General features: G+C 36.6%; 1 long non-coding RNA gene across 1 annotated transcript in view; it reads right to left on the bottom strand.

Annotated features, from left to right (window-relative positions):
* Positions 1-911: 911 nt before the first annotated feature.
* The window catches only part of LOC116422581, a 42,533-nt gene continuing 24,192 nt past the window's right edge, over positions 912-19,252 (bottom strand). The window contains exon 3 of the long non-coding RNA XR_004233241.1: positions 912-1,216. This is a non-coding gene — a long non-coding RNA (uncharacterized LOC116422581). The remainder of the gene's footprint in view (positions 1,217-19,252) is intronic.

The raw sequence follows: 19,252 nt of genomic DNA, 5'->3' as shown, positions 1-19,252 counted from the left end.
TGGACCAGTCCTCAGGAGGACTCACCTATGGGACAAAGGGGCAGGATGGGAGAGAGGAGGGTCTTGCTGACCAGTACTCCAGAATAAGAAGGCCAAAGAGGTGTTTTGATGTGTCAGGCTGGGGAGGCAAAGTTTTGAAGTTGGCAGGTTAGGAATAGGGCCAGGAGAGGAATGAAAAGCTGGCCTTCCTGGGCCTCTCTACAATTGGAGTCCCCTCAGAGTGGGTGGGAGGAGTATTTTCGCTGTCTTATGCTTTTATCAGATTTAATTTGGAGTCATTTGAGTCCAGACTCTGGAAGGGGAAATGAGGCAGGTGACCTTGCACAGCCTCCCTCACTTAAATCCAATTTACTTGCATGGCATGGCATCACCTCCCTGATGTCGTGGTCCTCTTGAAGATTGAAGGACAAACAACAATCTCTGTGAGCAGAGATGCCTCAACAACTGGAATTAGTCAGTTGGAAAACGTCCTCCCTCCCTCTCTTCCTTCCTTCCTTCCTTCCTCCCCCATCTCTCCCTCCTTTCTTTTCTTCCTCCCCCTTCCTTTCTTCCTTTCTCCCTCCCTCCTTTTCTTTCTTTCTTCCTCCCTCCTTCCCTTCCTTTCTTCCTTCCTTTCTCCCTCCCTTCCTTTCTTCCTTCTTTCCTCCCTCCCTCCCTTCTTTTCTTCCTTCCTCCCTCCCTTCATTCCTTTCTTAAAAGCTATCTGGGTTAGGTGGATTGGTCCAGTGTCACATAGCCAATAAATAACTGAGAACAGATTTGAATTCAGATCTTCCCAATTCTAGGGAAGATGATTTATCCACTGCTCCACCCAGTTGCCCCTGTGTTCAATTCTAAAGTCACATTTAAAAAAGAAATTAACAATCTGAAATATATTGAAAGAAAAATGACCAGAGTAAGGGGACCAGGAGGAAAGTAGTGATGTTTAATGCAGTATCTATAATCAAGGACTCACAGGCTTTTATTGGTAAGGAGCAGGCTTGTTCTGCTTGAACCCTAAATCAAAAGTATGAGAAAGGGACAGAAGTCACCCAGAGGCCAATTTCAGCTCAGTGTCAGGGAAAACTTCCCAAGAGTTATAGTTGTTCCACTGTGGAATGGTATCACCCAGGAGGGAGCTCTTTGTCCAGGAAAAATGGCATACTGTAGAAGGAGATTCATCTTCAAATACAGCTTGGACTAAATGGCCTCTAAGGTTCCATCCAGCTCTGAGCTTCTGTGAACATAGAATATCATGAGAGTTCAGAGGCAGAGAATGTGATGAGTCTGGAGAAAGTCCTGATTCTCTTGGAGTCACTTAATGATGAAATAAAACAAAGGACAGAAACTCATTTTGAATAGCATAGAATGAATGGTAGCCTCACACAAAGCTAATGTGGCTAGGTCTGGATGACCTTCCATGAAGTCCAGGGCACAGGGTGATTGTCCTCTGGGATGCCAGATGGTGGCCCTAAGGGCTGGCACTTACCCCTCTGACATTGTGACAGCTCACTAATGCTGTCTGTTCTCCTTTTCTGCTCCTGACACCCAGCCAGGGCCTTTTCGCTGATTAGACCACACTCATCAAAGAGACAGCTGGTCTCTGACTTTTGATTCCAGAGCCATGAAGGATAGAGCCAGGCTGGTGTTTGAAAGCAGAGCTTAGTCCATCTATCCTTAACTCTCCTAAAATTCAACATAATATCATGGAAAGAACCATTCTAATGACAATTCTGCTAGGGACTCTACCTTTGATTTTGGAAACATCATTTTTTTTCATTAGTTTTTTTCTGTAAAATGAGAAGTTTTAATTTATTCCAAATCAGACATTCCTTTGGGATCACACTTAGCTTCCCCAACAGAAAGTAAGCTCCTTGAGAGGAGGGACCGATTGATTTTTAGAGCAGGAAGAGATGTAATATAAGATGACAGTTTGGACAGTACAGTGGATAGAGCATTGGACCTGGAAACAGGAAAACTGAGTTCAAGTCACTGGGCTTGTCTGGACAAGTTGCTTAACCTTAGTCTGCCTCAGTTTACTCATCTGCAAAAAAGACAATAAGAGCACCTATATCCCAGGAATGTTATGAGGATCAAATAGGAGAATAACATATTCAAATCACTTTGCAAACCTTAAAGCACTTTATAAAGGCTATTATTATTACTGTTATAATTATTATTTACAAGTCTAAGGACAATAAACTAATATATCAGAGATCTAAAGAATGAGGAAGAAGTTTCTGTCCCAGGACAGAATGGATTGATTTAAGACAGAACCAGCTCTTCCTCATTAGAGTTGACCATCCAAGGCCATCCAGGGGATTCTTGCATTGGGTTTGAGACTGGATTGTCTCTGATTTGGGGTCCCTTCCAGCTCTGGGACTATAAGATTCAGAAGGAAGCCAAGAGTCCTTCTTTTGTTATCTAAATAAGACAGGCTTGTCGTTAAGGGCCTGATATGTGTTGACTAATGACCCTCCCTGTTCCCTGGGTGGCCTTTATCCCAGGATCCCAAAGCATTTAATTAAGTGCTCATTAGTGCCAGCCACACTTCCAGGCTACCAACAACTGTTATTACCAGTTCATCCCCGAAGCTTAGAGAGCTTCATTCAAGGTCATGCAATTCTTGGGGGATGGGGTGAGAAAGGGGCACTTATTCGATCTTGGTTGACCAGGTGGGAGAGGAGTGGTCTTTCCTAGTGATTCCATAAGTTCTGATCTGGTCTGGGTAGGGGGTGGTGATGGTGGTGGTGGGATGGAGTGTGTCTTAAGGGACAACAGACTATCCAAAGGAGAAGAAGAAGGCCTGGGGAATAGACGTAAAGATCTAGAGTAGCCATAAAGGAGATTTTGCCCTCTGGATAACAGAGATTCATGTATTCTATAGAATAAATAATATGGAATAGAATAGAATAAGTAATCGAGAATAAATAGAACAAAAAAGCAGCTAGGTAGAATAGTAGATAGTCCTGGGCCTGAAATCAGGAGGACTTGAGTTTAAATCCAGCCTCAAATATTTTATAAGCTGTGTGAGTCTAGACAAGTCACTTAACCCGTTTGCCTCAGTTTCCTCATCTATAAAATAAGCTGGAGAAGAAAATGGCAAACCATTCTAGCATCTTTGCCAAGAAAATTCCAAGAGTGATCATGAAGTGATACATGACTGAAATGACTGAGCAATAATATAGAATAATTGAATATTAGAGCTAGAAGGATTCTTGGCCTAGGGTCCATGGCCAAGTCTGTGGCCAGATTTTAGTAGGTAATCAAACTCAGATAGGAAAAAGTTACTTTTTTTTTCTAATTTTAATATAATTCCTTTCTTTTGTAATCCTTTGAATTTTTTTGTGCATTTAAAAACAACATTCTGAAAGAGATCTATAGGTCCCACCCGAGTACCAAAAGGTGCCATGAAAGGCTAAAAGGCTAAAAACTCCTAAGTCATAGTCCATTCTTCTCATTTTATAGCTGAAGAAACAGAAGCCAATATAGGAGAAATGTCTTACCCAAGATCACACAAGTGGTTGAAATTTGAACCCAGGGTCCTGATTCCAAGTTCTATACTTTATACTGGTAGGCTTGTCTTTTACTCTGTTCATCATCTTCATTGGTAGTAACACATCACATTCCTATGGTACTTTCAGGCTTATGGAGTCCTTTCATTTATTTTTTAATTTGAACCAAACAAATCTCTTATAAATAGCATAAAGTGGAAATAAAACTGCAGGTCTCTCATGTTTAACTTAGTTTTTAAAATATGGTATAGAGCATATTAATTATTAATAATAAATATGTCATTAATATTAAGTATATTGTGATGATCATACATATTAGGTAATTCTATAATAATTATAATTAATATTAATTATAGTGGCTATTAATTGTTATTCACTCCTGTTTTTAGTCATGTTCAACTCTCCATGACCCCATTTCGGGTTTTATTGACAGAAATACTGGGGTAGTTTGCCATTTCCTTCTCCAGCTCATTTTATAGATGAGGAAACTGAGTCAAACAGGATTAAGTGATTTACTCTGGTTCACACAGTAAGTGTCTGAGACTAGTTTTGAACTCATGAAGATGAGTCTTCTTGACTCTAGACACAGCACTATATCCACTGTAGTATCTAGTTGCCCTGATTATTAATATTAAGTACATATTAACTTTTAACTTTCAAAGTTGTCCTGCTTGTCTGTGATTCCTTCTGTTCATTTCTCTGAACTAAATTATATATCGCTATATATATATGTATATATAGATATACATATCTGTGATATAGATATAAATATATATGGATGCTTCAATGACCCAATACCCTTTCTCTACGACAGAGCTTTGAGGTAGGTATTGCAAATGTTATTATCTTCAGTGGACAGAAGGGGAAACTAAAGCTCAGGGAAGGTAAATCCTTTGCTCAAGATCATGTAACTAGAAATGAAACAGATAGGAGTCACGTCAAAGTTTTTAACTCAAAGTCCAGTGTTGTTTGTAATACACTCTGCTGCCTTTCTCAATCCTGTCACAGCCTTTGCTAATCAGATGGTTCCATTGAAGGCTCAAGGGTGGTTGAATGTCCTCTGAGAGCAGAGTAGTAGCATTCACTCCCTTGGGGAGGATAATTTCCCATGAATGACTTCATTTAATCCTCATGGGAATCTTCTCTTTTTAAAGAAATAAACTGAGGCTCAGAGATAGAAGTGGTTTGCCCTATGTCACACAGCAAGTCTATGAGATAGCCATAGAAGATAGACTATATCAGAACCAGACAGGATATTTGGTATTCTCTAATGGAATTCTCATTTTTACATAGAAGAAAACTGGGGTTCAGAGACAGGAAATCATAGTTATACCATATATGTTTTATTATATGTGGAAGCTAAGTAGAAAGAGAAAGAAAGAGTGACACTTCAAATCCTGCTTCTAAAACATTTCCTAGCCAAGGGACTCTGGGGAAATAATTTTACTTCTCATCCATGAAATGGAGATAATAGCACCTACTTCCCAGGACTCTTGTGAGGATCTAATGAGGTAATATATGTAAATTGTTACATAGTAATGGTGTGGGGGGTTGGGTTTTTTTGGCCATTTTTCAATCTTGTCAGATTCTCCTCCATTTGTTTATTTTTGTTTGTTTTGTTTTGTTTTTTTAAAATATGCTGGAGTGGCTCAACCTTTCCTTCTCCAGTTTATTTAGCAGATGGGGAAACTGAGGCAGTTAACAGACTTGCTCAGGATCCCACAGCTTAGTAAGTGTCTGACATCATTTTTCAACTCGAGAAAATGAGCCTTCCTAACTACAGACCCCCAATTATTTATGTGCTGTGGCACTACCTAGCTGCTCTACAAAATAGCAGCTAATATTGTAGAGTTGGAAGGGATCTTAGAGGGACTCTTAGCCAGCCTCCTTTTAGTGACTATGATTGTTGAGCTCTGAGATTGTTGAGGTCTTAGTCAGCTCTGAGTGATTTTGAACAATGTGGAAAGAGTTGCAAGTCAGAAAAAGGGCTACTACTGTTCTAATTTTAAAACTACTAAAGATTATAGAGGTTACAAACTATAGTACAGTAAGCTTTGATTCGATTCCTAGAAAAAAATTAATGCGCATTATTAAATGGATAATAATAGCCAGCATAAGTTTATTATTTTTTAAACTTATTAATTTTTAATATTCCTTTAAAATTTTTGAGTTCCAAATTCTTACCCTTTCCAGCTCTCCTTTACCTATTGAGAAGGCAAGCAATAGGATATCAATTATACATGTGAAATCATGCAAGAATATTTTCATATTAGCCATGTCTCAAAAAAAAGTAAGTAAAAGAAAGTGAAAAAATTAGACTTCAGTTTGCATTCAGAGTACATCAGTACATCAGAAATAGCATTTTGCTCCCTGAGTCCTTTGGAATTGTCTAGAAAAATTGTATTTATCAAAATAACTATATCTTTCACAGTTGATCATCATTATAATATTATTGTTACTATACACAGTGATCTCCTGATTCTGCTCAATTTACTCTTCCCAAGTTTTTCTGACATCATCCCTCTCATTATTTCTTATCGTACTACTTCATCACAATCATATGTAACAATTTGTTTAGCCATCCTCCAATTAATGGGTATCTCCTCAATTTCCAATTCTTTGCCATCACAAAAAGAGCTCCTATAAATATTTTTGCACACAAAGATCCTTTTCGGTGATACTATAAATAAATTAGGAGGGAGAGCAAGAGATGGTTTATCTGTCAGATCTTTGGAGAAGGGAAGAATTTATGACCAAACAAGAAATAGAGAACATTGTAAAATACAAAATGGATAATGGTGATAACATTAAGTCAGAAAAGTTTTGCACAAGCAAAACCAATGCAGTCAAGATTAGAAGGGAAGCAGAAATCTGAGAAATAATTTTTTAAAATGTTACTCAAGAGTATTTAATTTTTCCAAGTACATGTAAAAATAGTTTTCAGCCTTCAATTTTGTAAAATTTTGTGTTCCAATTTTCCCCTCCTTTCCTTGCCTCCCCCAAGACAACAATCTGATGTAGGTTAAATAAATATGGACATTCTTTTAAACATATTTCCATATATGTCATGTCATGCAAGAAAAATCAGCTCAAAGTGAGGAAAAAAACCATGAGAAGCAAAGAAAAAGGGGAAAATACCATACTTTGATCCATATTCAGTTTCCATAGTTCTCTCTCTAGATGTGATTGACATTTTTTCTTCCCAAGTCTATTTGGAATTGCCTTTAATTGAACAATATTGCAAAGAACTAATTGAATATGTGATCACAATTGATTACATAATCTTGTTACTGTATATAGTGTTTTCCTGGTTCTGTCACTTTACTCAGTATCAGTTCATGTGGGTTTTCCCAAGCTTTTCTGAAATCAACCTGCTCATCATTTCTTATACAACAATAATATTCCATTCCTTTCAAATTCCATAACTTATTCAAACATTCCTCAAATGATGTGCATCCACTCAACTTCCAGTTCCTTACTACTACAAAAAGAGCTGCTATAAACATTTTTGCACATTTTATGATCTCTTTGGGATACGGACACTGTAATGGTACTGCTGGGATCAAAGGGTACACATTTTGATGGTCCTTTGGCTAAAGTTCCAAATTGTTCTCCAGAATGGCTGGATCATTTCACAATACCATCAACAATGTTTTCCACATCTCCTCCAACATTTATAATTATGTTTTCCTACCATATACACTTTATAAGAAGTATAAAGTCATACCTCAGAATTGTCTTAATTTGCATTTTTCTAGAATCAATAGTAATTTAGAGCATTTTTATATTACTAGAAATGACTTTAATTTCTTCACCTGAAAATTGCCTGTTCATAAATTTTGACCATTTATCAATTGTGGAATGGCTTGTATTCTTATAAATTTGAGTCAATTCTCTAGATATTTTAGAAATGAACCTTTATCAGAAACACTGGCTATAAGAAAATTTCCCCCAGATTTCTGCTTCCCTTCTAATCTTGGCTGTATTGGCTTTGTTTGTGCAAAACCTTTTTGATTTAGTGGAACCAAAGTTATCCAATGTGCATTTCAGGATGTTTTCTAGTTCTTCTCCACAGATCTGACAGTTAGAATATCACTCTACTCATTTGCTTATAGTATGTTTCTTTATGTTGAAATCATGAATCCATTTTAACCTTATTTTGTATAGGGTATTGGATGTTAATCAATGCCTAGTTTCTATCATAGTATTTTCCAATTTTCCTAACAATTTTTGTCAAACAATGAGTTCCTGTTCCAGAAGCTAGAGTCTTTGGGTTTATCAAACACTAGATTATATGATCGTTGACTTTTGGGTCTTGTGTACCTAACTTATTTCACTGATCCACTACTCTATTTCTTAGCAAGTTTACCAAATAGTTCTGATGACTACCACTTTATAATATAGTTTTAGATGTGGTGTGACTAGGCAACCTTTATTTGCATTTTTTTCCATGAATTCCCTTGATACTCTTGACCTTTTCTTCTTCCACATGAATTTTGCTATTATTTTTTCTAGCTCTATCAAATAATTTTTTGGCAGTTTGATTGGTATGGCACTGAATAAGTCAATTAATTTAAGTAGAATTGTCATTTTTATTATATTAGTTTGTCCTATCATGAGCAATTAATATTTTCCCAATTGTTTAGATCTAACTTTATTTATGTGAAAAGTGTTTTATTATTTTGTTCATATAGTCCCTTGCTTTGCCTTGGCAGCTAGACTCTAGGAAACAATTTTTATAGCCAGTGTTTCTGATAAACATTTCATTTCTAAAATATATAGAGAATGGAGTCAGATTTATAAGAATACAAACCATTCCCCAGTTGATAAATGGTCATGGATAAATCTGAACAGATAATTTTCAGATATAGAAATTAAAGCCATCTTTAATTATATGAAAAATGCTCAAAATCACTATTGAATAGAGAAATGCAAATTAAAACAACTCTGTACCACTTTACATCTCTCAGTTTTGCTAAGCAAAAGAAAAAAAGACAATGATAAATGTTTGAAGGAATGTGGGAAAACTGGAACACTAATGCATTGTTGGTGGAATTGTGAATTGATCTAGTCTTGCTGGAGAGCAATTTGGAACTATACCCAAAGGCTATAGAACTGTACATACTCTGATCTGGTAATGTTACTATTGGGTCTGTATCTCAAAAAGGTGGAAAAGAATCCACATGTGCAAAAATATTTGTAGCAGGTTTTTTGTGATGACAAGGAATTGGAAACTGAATGCATGTCCATCTATTGGGGAATGGCTGAATAAGTTATGGTATATGAATATAATGGTGTATTATTATTCTATAAGAAATTATGAACAGGATAATTTCAGAAAAGCCTAGAAATACTTACATGAACTGATGCTAAATGAAGTAAGCAGAAGTAGAACATTGTACACAGTAACAGCAAGACTATTGATCAAATAATATGATGAACCATGATAGACTTAGCTCTTTTCAGCTATGTGGTGATATAGGACAATTCCAATAGACTTTGGATGGAAAATGCCATCCACACCCAAGGAAAGAACTATCAAGCCTGAATGCAGATTATTGTTGTTGATTTTTCTCATGGCATTTTTCCATTTTGTTTTGATTTTTCTTTCACAACAGGGCTAATATGGAAATGTGTTTAAAATGATTGCACCTGTATGATCTGTAGCAAATTGCTTGCTGTCTTGGGTCAGGGAGAGCTAAGGAAGGGAGGGAGAAAAAACTTGAAACTTAGAATCTTACAAATATGAATGTTGAAAACTATTTATATATGTAATTGGAAAAATGAAATATTATCATAAAGATCTTTTTCCTTTTTCTTTGGTCACTTGCAATATATACTTAGTAGGAGTATTACTGGGTTTAAGTATGTATAGTTTTATAGGCCTTGGGGCATAGCTCCAAGTTGTTCTCCAGAAAGACTGGACCAATTCACAAGTCCCACAATGCCGATAATAATAGCAACAGCAATAATAACAATAATCATAGTCCCTATTTTTCCACATTCCTTCCAGCATTTGACATTTTCTTTTTCTGTCATGTTGGCCAATCTGATGGGTGTGAAATGGTACCTCAGAGTTGTTTTATTAGTTTTAATTTATATTTCTCTGTGACACAGAAGATAAAGTACCAGGCTGAAGTTGGAGAGACCTGATTTCAAATCCAAGCTCAGACTATTAGCTGCCACAACCTTGTTTCCTCAGCTTCCTCATCTGAAAAATGAGCTAGAGAAAGAAATGGCAAATCACTCCAATGTCTTTGCCAAGAAAACCTCAGAGGGGTCATAAAGATTCAGACCTACCTGAAATGGCTAATATTTTTAGCCATTTTAGAATATTTTTCCTGTGACTATAAATAGTTTTAATTTCTTCTAAAAAAAAAGAAATATATGTTCATATCCTTTGATCACTTTGATCTTGTTTTTATAAAATTTACTCAGTTTCCTATATATTTAAGAATTGAGATCTTTATCAGAGAAATTTGCTGTGAAATTTTTTGATGTTACTTCATTTCCTAGGGTACTTTTTAGCAAAATGTAGTTTCCCTGATTAGCTCTTTTAATTAAGTCTATTTTTGCTTTTGCTTTGTCTGAGATCATGATTGCTTCCCCTGCCTTTTCTTTTTTTACATCAGCTGAAGCATAATAAATTCTGTTCCAGTCCCATACTAAACTCTCTCTGTGTTTTTCTGTCTCAAGTATGCCTCTTGTAAACCATTTTCCTGAATTCTGATATCTAATCCATTCATTAGTTATCTACTTATCTTTTATGGGTGGGATCATCCCATTTACTTTTGCAGTTATGATTACTAACAGTTTATTACCTTTTATTCAGTTTTCTTCTGTATAGCCCTCTTTATCTTTTTTTAACCTTGTCCCTCCTCAAAAATCTGTTTTTCTTCTGACCATCACTTCCCTTAATCTGCCCTCCCTTTTATTACTTTCTCTTTTCTTGTGAGTTCATAATTAAAAGTTTAATTTTAATGTCACATTTTAAAATAATTTTTAATTTTAATTTTATTAATTTTCATAATTTAAACTTAACAAACACCAGATAAAATTGTCATTTCCATATACATTGTAGAACAGAAAGAAAATGTATATGAAATTACAAATCCTTATGTGCAACTTGCTTTTCCTTTTGAATACATGCAATATATAACTTTCTTTTTCTTTCAAAAATATTTTATTTTTCATTCAATTATGTACAAAGACATTTTTAAACATTCATCTTTTAAAATTTGAGTTCCAAATTTATTCTTTCCTTCTCTTAACTCCTCCTTCCTTGAGATGGTAAGCATTTTGATATAGGTTATATACAACATAGGATTTTCAAAATTATCCTGCTTGTCTATGATTCTTTCAGGTTTTCTTTCTGTCTATTAAAATATGTTTCATAATTTGGAATTAAGTAAAACACCCATACCATTTTACCCAGATATTTCACTACTACCCTTATATCCCAAAGAGATCATTGATTTAAAAAAAAAAAAGTCCTCACATAAATCAAAATATTCATAGCATGTGAGAGCAAAGAATGGCGGGAGGAGAGAGGGGGAGTAAATACCCATTTATTGGGGAAAGGTTAAACAAATTGTGGTACATAAACCATGATGGAATATTACTGTGTTGAAAGAAATGATGTATATGTTAAATACAAGAAAGCATGGGGGGGAAAAACTATACGAACTGATGGATAGTGAAGTAAGCAGAGCCAAGAAAGCAATATAGACAATGACTATTGTCTATATTACATCATATTCTTCATGATAAAGCAATGACAATTTCATCAGGAGACTTCTATCTCAAAGCCATTATACATTAATATTGAGACTTAGTTCCAAAGGAAAAACAGGATCACATAAGGAAACCTTTTCAGCTCAGTCTCAGGTAATCTTATCAGTGATTCTTTCTTTCTTTCTTTCCTTTTTTCTTTCTTTCTTTCTTTCCTTCTTTCTTTCTTTCTTTCTTTCCTTCTTTCTTTCTTTCTTTCTTTCTTTCTTTCTTTCTTTCTTTCTTGCCTTTCTTTCTTTCTTTCTTTCTTTCTTTCTTTCTTTCCTTCCTTCCTTCCTTCCTTCCTTCTTTCTTTCTTTCTTTCTTTCTTTCTTTCTTTCTTTCTTTCTTTCTTTCTTTTCTTCTTTCCTTCTTTCTTGTCTTTCTTTCTTTCTTTCTTTCTTTCTTTCTTTCTTTCTTTCTTTCTTTCTTTCCTTCCTTCCTTCCTTCTTCCCTTCCTTCCTTTCTTTCTTTCTTTCTTTCCTTCTTTCTTTCTTTCTTTCTTTCCTTCTTTCTTTCTTTCTTTCTTTCTTTCTTTCTTTCTTTCTTGCCTTTCTTTCTTTCTTTCTTTCTTTCTTTCTTTCTTTCCTTCCTTCCTTCCTTCCTTCCTTCTTTCTTTCTTTCTTTCTTTCTTTCTTTCTTTCTTTTTTTCTTTTTTTTTTTTTTGGAGTGGAATTATCTCCATTCCTTTCTCCTTCCCATCATACCTCAAATTAAAAAAAGGTGAAAACAAAACTTAAAACAGACTATATAGTTTAGTTAGACAAACTCCCACACTGGCCATGCCTAAAATGTACATATCATTTTGCATTTGGGGTGCTGTAAAGAGGTGGTTAATGCTGAAATGACTTCAACAACAATAGATCTTACAAAATGGGCGTATTTCCTTTTTTTTTTGACAAATATGAGTATATGAAAGGAATGCTATAATTATAATATACTTAGATTAAAACAAAGCACTTGACAAAATCTCCCATGCTAACTTTTTGCAGGAGAGGAATATATGTAGGTTAGATGGCAGTATAAGTTGTTGAATTCAGAAGTGGCTGAATAAATGGAACCAAAGAGGGATCATTAATAGCACAATGTTATCTTTAGAGGAATGTTTCTCTTAAGCACCTCATAGAACTAGGGGCAGCTAGTTTGTATAGTGGATAGAGCACCAGTCCTGAAGTCAGGAGGACCTGAATTTAAATCTGGTCTCAGACACTTAACACTTCCTGGCTATGTAACCCTGGACAAGTCACCCCCATTGCCTCAGCAAAAAAAAAAAAAAAAAAAAAAAAAAAAAAAAAAAAAAGAACAAAGAAGTGTTATAGGACTCTGTACTAAATCCTGAATTTTCAGAAAAATTTTTTTTCATCAGACTGGATAGAGGGCATGTTTGTTAAATTTGCCAGATTCTCAAGAGCTGATTATTAAATTTCTCATGTGAGCATTTACACTTTGGAAATCTACAAATACTGCAAACTAGCGCTTGATTTATTGTTTTGTTGATCACTTAATAAAGTGATTGGAAGAGGTAGAGAAGAGAGTCTTATATTTACCTTAAACCTTTATATGCATACCACTGATTATCATAGTGTTTTTTTTCCTAGCAAAGACATGACTACTTCTCAGGTGTAATATAGAGGGAATTGTGTTTTAGCTATGGGTTGAACTAGATGGCTTTTAAGATGCTTTCTAATTCTGAGATTCTGGAATACTTTTCCATTACTGCAATAAAAAATTAATTTGCTCAGCATGTACATGGATTTCCTCTCATGTGGTCTTATAAGGAAAAAAAAAACTTGGATGGCCTTGATTTAGTTTAATCTTTCTCCCTTAGCCCCCAGACTCTGATACCATCAGAGAAAGGGTGTCATTTAGGTTCTGATTGGACAGTCCCAGTTCTCTCTTTTCTCACACAGTTCTGATCATTAGAAAGTCTTTCCTTCTTAGGAGTCTAAACATGCCTCCCTGTTTCTTTTCCTAAGGCTTCTATTTCTATTTTCTGTGGCCAAATTTTTAAAAATGTATTTTCTATCCTATGGCAGCCCTTCAGAGATTTCAAGCTGTTCATTGTATCCTGTCTTCTTTTCTCCAGGTTAAGTATTCAATTCTTCAAACTGTCTTCCAATAGCATGGCCTCAAGGTTCCTGACTTTGATGGTCTTCCAGTTCTGAACTTGTCAAAACTCTTCTTAAAATGTTGCCTCAGAACTGAGGGCAACACTATATATGTATTTTAACTAGGGCAGAGAGCAGAAGGTCATTTCCCTTTCACTGATGATGACGCTCCAGATGTGGAAGAACCCTGCCTTCTCTAATTGTGTCCATCTTCAAGTCAATCCCCAGAGGCTAGAGTCCAGGTTTAGGTTCTTAGATTGTTGGAGTGAGAGTGGGTGGGAAGGAGAGCAGACAGGCTCAGATCCCTGTTGCTTCCTTATTTCTGGGACAGGGCAGAGAAGATACATCAGCTTCCTCTTCTGTAAAAGAGGGGGTTGAACTAGATAAGAATCAACATCAGTATACTGAATAAGGCTTTAGACTTGGAATCAGATCTGGATTTAAATCCTGTCCCAGTTACTGACTAGCTGTTGACTCTGGGCAAATCCTTTAACCTCTCTGTGCCTCAATTTCCTCATCTATAAAAAGAAGGGAAGTACACTAGATAGTTCATTTCCAGCTTTACATTTGTGATCTAATGATCTCTAAAATCCATTCAAAATCTTAACCTTGTGATTCCTGCCAGGGTCCCTCTTAGGTCCCATCTCCCTGTTCCCTCACTCTCTTGACTAACAGTCCTTGGGAAGGCAGGGAGGAAGTTTGCCTCTATCCTTACCTTTTAACCTTTCAACAGATAATGGTTATTACCTTCTGGCCTCTATAGAGAATGAATGCTAAGTCTGGGAAAGAGTAAGGAATCCTAGAAGTCAGGATCATAAGTATTCTATCAATGACTTCCCTTAGATATTTTAGAATTGTATACCTGGAAAGGACCTCAGTAGCCATCTCGTCTAATCTAGTTTTCTAATTTACTTTTCATCTGCTTTGAGATTTATAGAGAATGCTGAAACCAGAGAGCTAATTCTATTAGGAGACTTAGAGATGGAAAGATGGATAGTCCTTGACTTATGTTCACCCTTACATACGAAATTGTCCAAGCAGGAGAACTGACTTTCTAAGTGTAATTTTCCCTCACTGGGTTTTAGTTTTCTTATTTTAAAAATGATTACAATAATTCCTATCTCATATCCCTCACTTAACCTCAATACAGTGTTTATATCAAATGGAGTCTGGGATATGGAAATACTTTGTAGCTATAATGTGCTGCATCACTGTAACTATTTTCATTGTTATTTTATCAATGGTCAATAGAAAGAGTGTGGTTCAGATGAGGTTCGGCACAGGGCAGAGGGTTGTGGGAACCCCTGTCTGCTCAGTGCAGGTCCTTTGTCCTTTGTAAAAGAATTTGCAAACCCAAAAAGTTAGACTGGCAAAAAGAAGTTTATTGTGGGAACTGAGAAGCCAGCCTTTGCTAGGAAGACTGACTTCCTTAGTGGCAAGGTCCCAACAGAGAAGTAAAGGTCTGGCAGAGGAACCCTGGCAGAGAGATAAAGTTCCTAGCAGAGAAATCTTCTAGCAGAGAAATCCTGACAAAGAAAAGAAAGGTGTGGTCCTGTTAGGGAAATAGGTGAGAGAGACAAAGAGAGGTTAAAGCTGAAAAGAGAATGTCTTCTCAGAGGGTAGAGGGTCCTCCAAGGGAGCTATAACAAAGAAGAGCAAGAGGTTCCTTGGCATGATTCCTGCTTTTGGCTCTGCAAAGAAGTGCCCCAACTTGCCCCTTTTATCATTTGAAACTTGGCTAGGGGCTGGGTGCAGTTTGAATTGAAATCAGACCGAAATCTTACTGCCCCCAGGCCTAGATTTCCAGTAGAATGGGACAGCTTACTGCGAGTGGGTGAGCCAAATTTCAGCTCAACAGAGGTGGGTGGAAATCTAGATCTCCAGCTCTAGCTAAATAGGAGTGGTCCTGGACTCAAATAGTCCCACCAAGATAACAGAATGAAACTGATGAGGTGATCTAGTTTTGGGGGTTCCCAGTCAGGAAACCAAAATGTGATGAGGTGAAGTCTAGTTTTTGGGGATCCCAGTATGGGAACCAAAAATATGATGAGGTTTAGGTTTGAGGGTTCCCTTTAGTGGGGAACCAAATGATAAGGTCTAGATTTAGGGAACCAAAATGAGATTAGCGTTTCTGGTGGTCAGGGAGTTAAATGATAAGGGCTAGTGTCAGGTTCAGGGTTCAGGGAACCAAATGGAGAGGTTTGGCTCTCCTGCACCCCTTGGGATTTGGTACAAGGGTAGGGAGTTTTAGGGAACCCCCTTCTGGTGGCGCAGAGGTTCTCTGTAAAGGAATTTACAAACCTGAAAATCTAGATTGATAAAAGAGGATTATTATAGGAATTGGGAAGTAAGGAAGAAATCCTGACAGAGAAGCATAAAGTCTCATTAGGGAAATAGGTGAGGGTAAAGAGAGCATAGCACTGGAAAAGAATATTATTCCAGTGGCCAGAGGCTTCCTTGGCATAGCATGGCATGTTTAAAACCTCTGCAAAGAGAGGATTTTAGATTGGCTCTTTTATAATTGGAGCTTTGGCTACAAGCTGAAGGGAGCTAGTGGGTAGAGTCCCAAGTTGGCTCTTCTACAAGCTGGGTTTCAGTTTGAGCTGCAATTTGAATAGAATTGAGTTTCTTTAATTGAATAGGGTTGGAATTCGAACCTACCCCACAGTTTAACAGAATTAAACTGTTTGTCTTGTTTCCCTCTGGCGGGGTCCCTCACTGAGGCAGAGTTGAAGGAGATTTTCTCCTTCAAAGATTTTTAGAGTTTCAGGGTCCTTTCTTCAAAACCACTTTATCTTGATTCCCTAGGGTGGGTCTCTTAGGGGAGAGCTTCTTCAAGGGTTCAAGGAGTTTCTCAAGCATTCCCCCCAAAGTCAAAGAGAGAGAGAGTTTCAGTGTCCCCCACATCAGTTCCAGGAAAATAGCAATTTATGTAGAATCAGACATATTAGATGCAAATATAAGTTCAAATACTACCTGAGTTGATAGAGTCTTTCTCTCTAAGCTTCCTTTCATCTTGCACATTTAGTCCTGGACACTGCCTTTTGGTTTTCCCCCTGTTGGTCTGACTTTTTCTCAATCTTTTATTGGATATTTGTTCCTTTCACACCCACTAAGTACAAGTGAAAACCAAGGCTCTGTCCTGGGTCTTTTTTTCCCTTTACACTGTCTCCTTTATAATTGCAACTCAGAGATTAAATCATCCTTTCTCTGTAGTGAATCCTTAAATCTATATATCCTGGCCTGGACTTTCTTCTGAGTCTTTATCAACTGACTTTGGCATTTTAAATTGGGATGTATTATAGGTATCTCAAACTCAACAATGCTCAATAAAATAGAGCTCATCTTTCTCTCCAAACCTGGCCCCTTCTGAGCTTCCAAATGCTGCTGAGGGCATCACAACCTTTCTCTCTCTCAAATTTGTAACCTCAGTGTCATCTTTGGCTCCCCCTATCTATCCTGTTAGTTGTTAGATGTTATAATTTCTTTCTTTAGACTATTACTGAAATACCTCTTTGTTTCACACATAAGCCACCACAATAGCTTAGGCACTTTTTACCTCTTAATTAAATTACTATATGCTAGCAGTTTTCTAATTGGTATTCTTGCCTTGTGTCTATTCATTCTTATCTATCATTGTTGGTTGTTGGTATTTTTTAAAATGTAGGCAATTAATCTATGAGACGGAGTGAGGTGAAGGAGGGGAAAATTTGGAACAGAAGGTTTTACAAGGGTCATTGTTGAAAAAATTACCCATGCATATATTTTGTAAATAAAAAGATAAGAAGAAGAAGAAGAAGAAGAAGAAGAAGAAGAAGAAGAAGAAGAAGAAGAAGAAGAAGAAGAAGAAAATTTAAAAATAAAAAAATTTAGGCAATTAACTCTTTTTGTCTCATGTAGTTTTCATTTGTGATTTCTTAAAATATAGCTCTGAAAAACAAGGCTTTGATAAAGCCCATTGGAATTCAAATGGAACTAGTAGATCATGCCTTTAAACCCAAATTACTTTGGTTCTCACTGATTGGTCAATAATAGGTCCCAGCCCAAGGTACACTTTCTCATTGTTTGAGTTTTCAGGGCTCAGAATGTAAAACGCAATTGTTTCTGTTCTGGCCAGAAATTGTGAGAGTCTTCCCCGGCAGGTGGATTATTTTTGTGTGGGCAAACTAGACAATCTTTTGCTTCGGTTTTTACCTAGCTTTAAATCACTGAATGGGTGTTGCCTCAGACAAACCGAGACCCGGGAAGGATTTTAGTTTAAAAAGGCCAAGATCTATTGCATCCAGGGTCATCTCCAGTCATCCTGACCAATGTCTTACTACTGAATTCCAAAGACTCTAGAAGAGAAAGTGAGACTGGTTACAGCAAAGCGCAGCCTCACTTAAATCCAATTCATGTACAAATCAAGACACCACCCTCCTGAGGTCACTAATCCTCTTTGAGAACAAAGGACCAACAACAAACAATCCAGCACAGTGTAAATAACTCATACTGCAATAAACTCCAAAGTGGGATCAACTATAAATTCCTGTTTGGTATTTAAAGTTCTTTATAACCCTTTCTAGTCTTTTGGTACTTCCTTGCCTGAAATATTCTTCCTCCTTACTTCTAATTTTTAAAATTCCTGGCTTCTTCTAAGATTCAGCTTAAGACCCACCACCTCCAGAAGGTCTTTTCTGATTCCCATAGCTGTTAGCACTCTAAAGTTACTTTCCATCTGTTCTGTGCTGAGATAAATATGTATATGTGTATATATATATATGTAAATCATGACATATGTGTCTATATCTGTATCTATCTTTATCTATCTATCTTTCAGTATATGTATATGTGTGACATAAATTATCTATCGCCCCATACCTGATATCAGGGTATGCTGGAGCCAGCTTGGATTGGGTCAAGAGAGCATATTGTTTTCAGTGTATTTACAATTCAGAAATCAGCAAATGCTACAGATCAGGGTTTGGTTTACAGTTTTATTGATTGTCTAGACTTCAGAAAGTAGTAAGAAAAATGTTCATAATGGAGATTAAATTAAAAGTGTGTCCTGTATGTATTTCCCCCCCAGGAGAGTTAATTGTTAAATATTTACTAGCATTCCCCTGCCTGAAATGTTCTTCCTCTTCACCTCCAATTCTTAGAATTCCTGCCTTTTTCTAGGATTCAACTTGATAACCACCCCCTCCAGAAGATCTTCTCTGGTCCCCATGGCTGTCAGTAGTACCATCTTCTCTAAAGTGAGAGAATGGATTATTTTCTTTTATATATTAATTATTATTAAATGAGAATTGAGGGTTTTTTTCTCCCCTGTTTCCTCGCTCAGAGATCAGCCCTTACAGATAATTTGTTGTTTGTCCTGAAGGGGGTATAGCTTCTAAGGGAAATATAGCAGTAATCCTAAGGTCCCCTGAGTGCTATTAGAGTGCTATTGTTTTAACAATCTGTCTGTCAATGATTCTAAAGTCTTCTGGCCTAACAATAGTCCTACAGACATTGCTGAGAGTCAGAAAGATAAATTGCTGGTCAGTGATAACCAAATTCCTGAAACAATAGTGAATATACTACCTTTCAAATCTACCTTAAGTCATAAAATTAGCTAATAACTTTGGTATCTCTAACTTGTCCTATAAATTTATCTCCTTTTTTCTGGTTCTTTGCTTAAATTCCTTTGGAACTTAGCTCACTTCAATTGGCATTGCAATTACAATAAACTTTATCTCTACTTGGAGATGGGTTCAAGCCTGCAAATTCTTTTGAGACACCTCGAAACACCAGTCTGTGAATGAGTATGGGCTGTGCAAGATCACCAGCTTCACTTTCTCCTTCAGAATCATCTGAGTTCAGTGGCCAGATATAAATCAGAACAACTGGAGATGACCC

This window comes from Sarcophilus harrisii, chromosome 3, assembly GCF_902635505.1.
Source record: "Sarcophilus harrisii chromosome 3, mSarHar1.11, whole genome shotgun sequence".
Taxonomy (NCBI): domain Eukaryota; kingdom Metazoa; phylum Chordata; class Mammalia; order Dasyuromorphia; family Dasyuridae; genus Sarcophilus; species Sarcophilus harrisii.
This window is presented reverse-complemented; position numbering and strand designations above follow the sequence as displayed.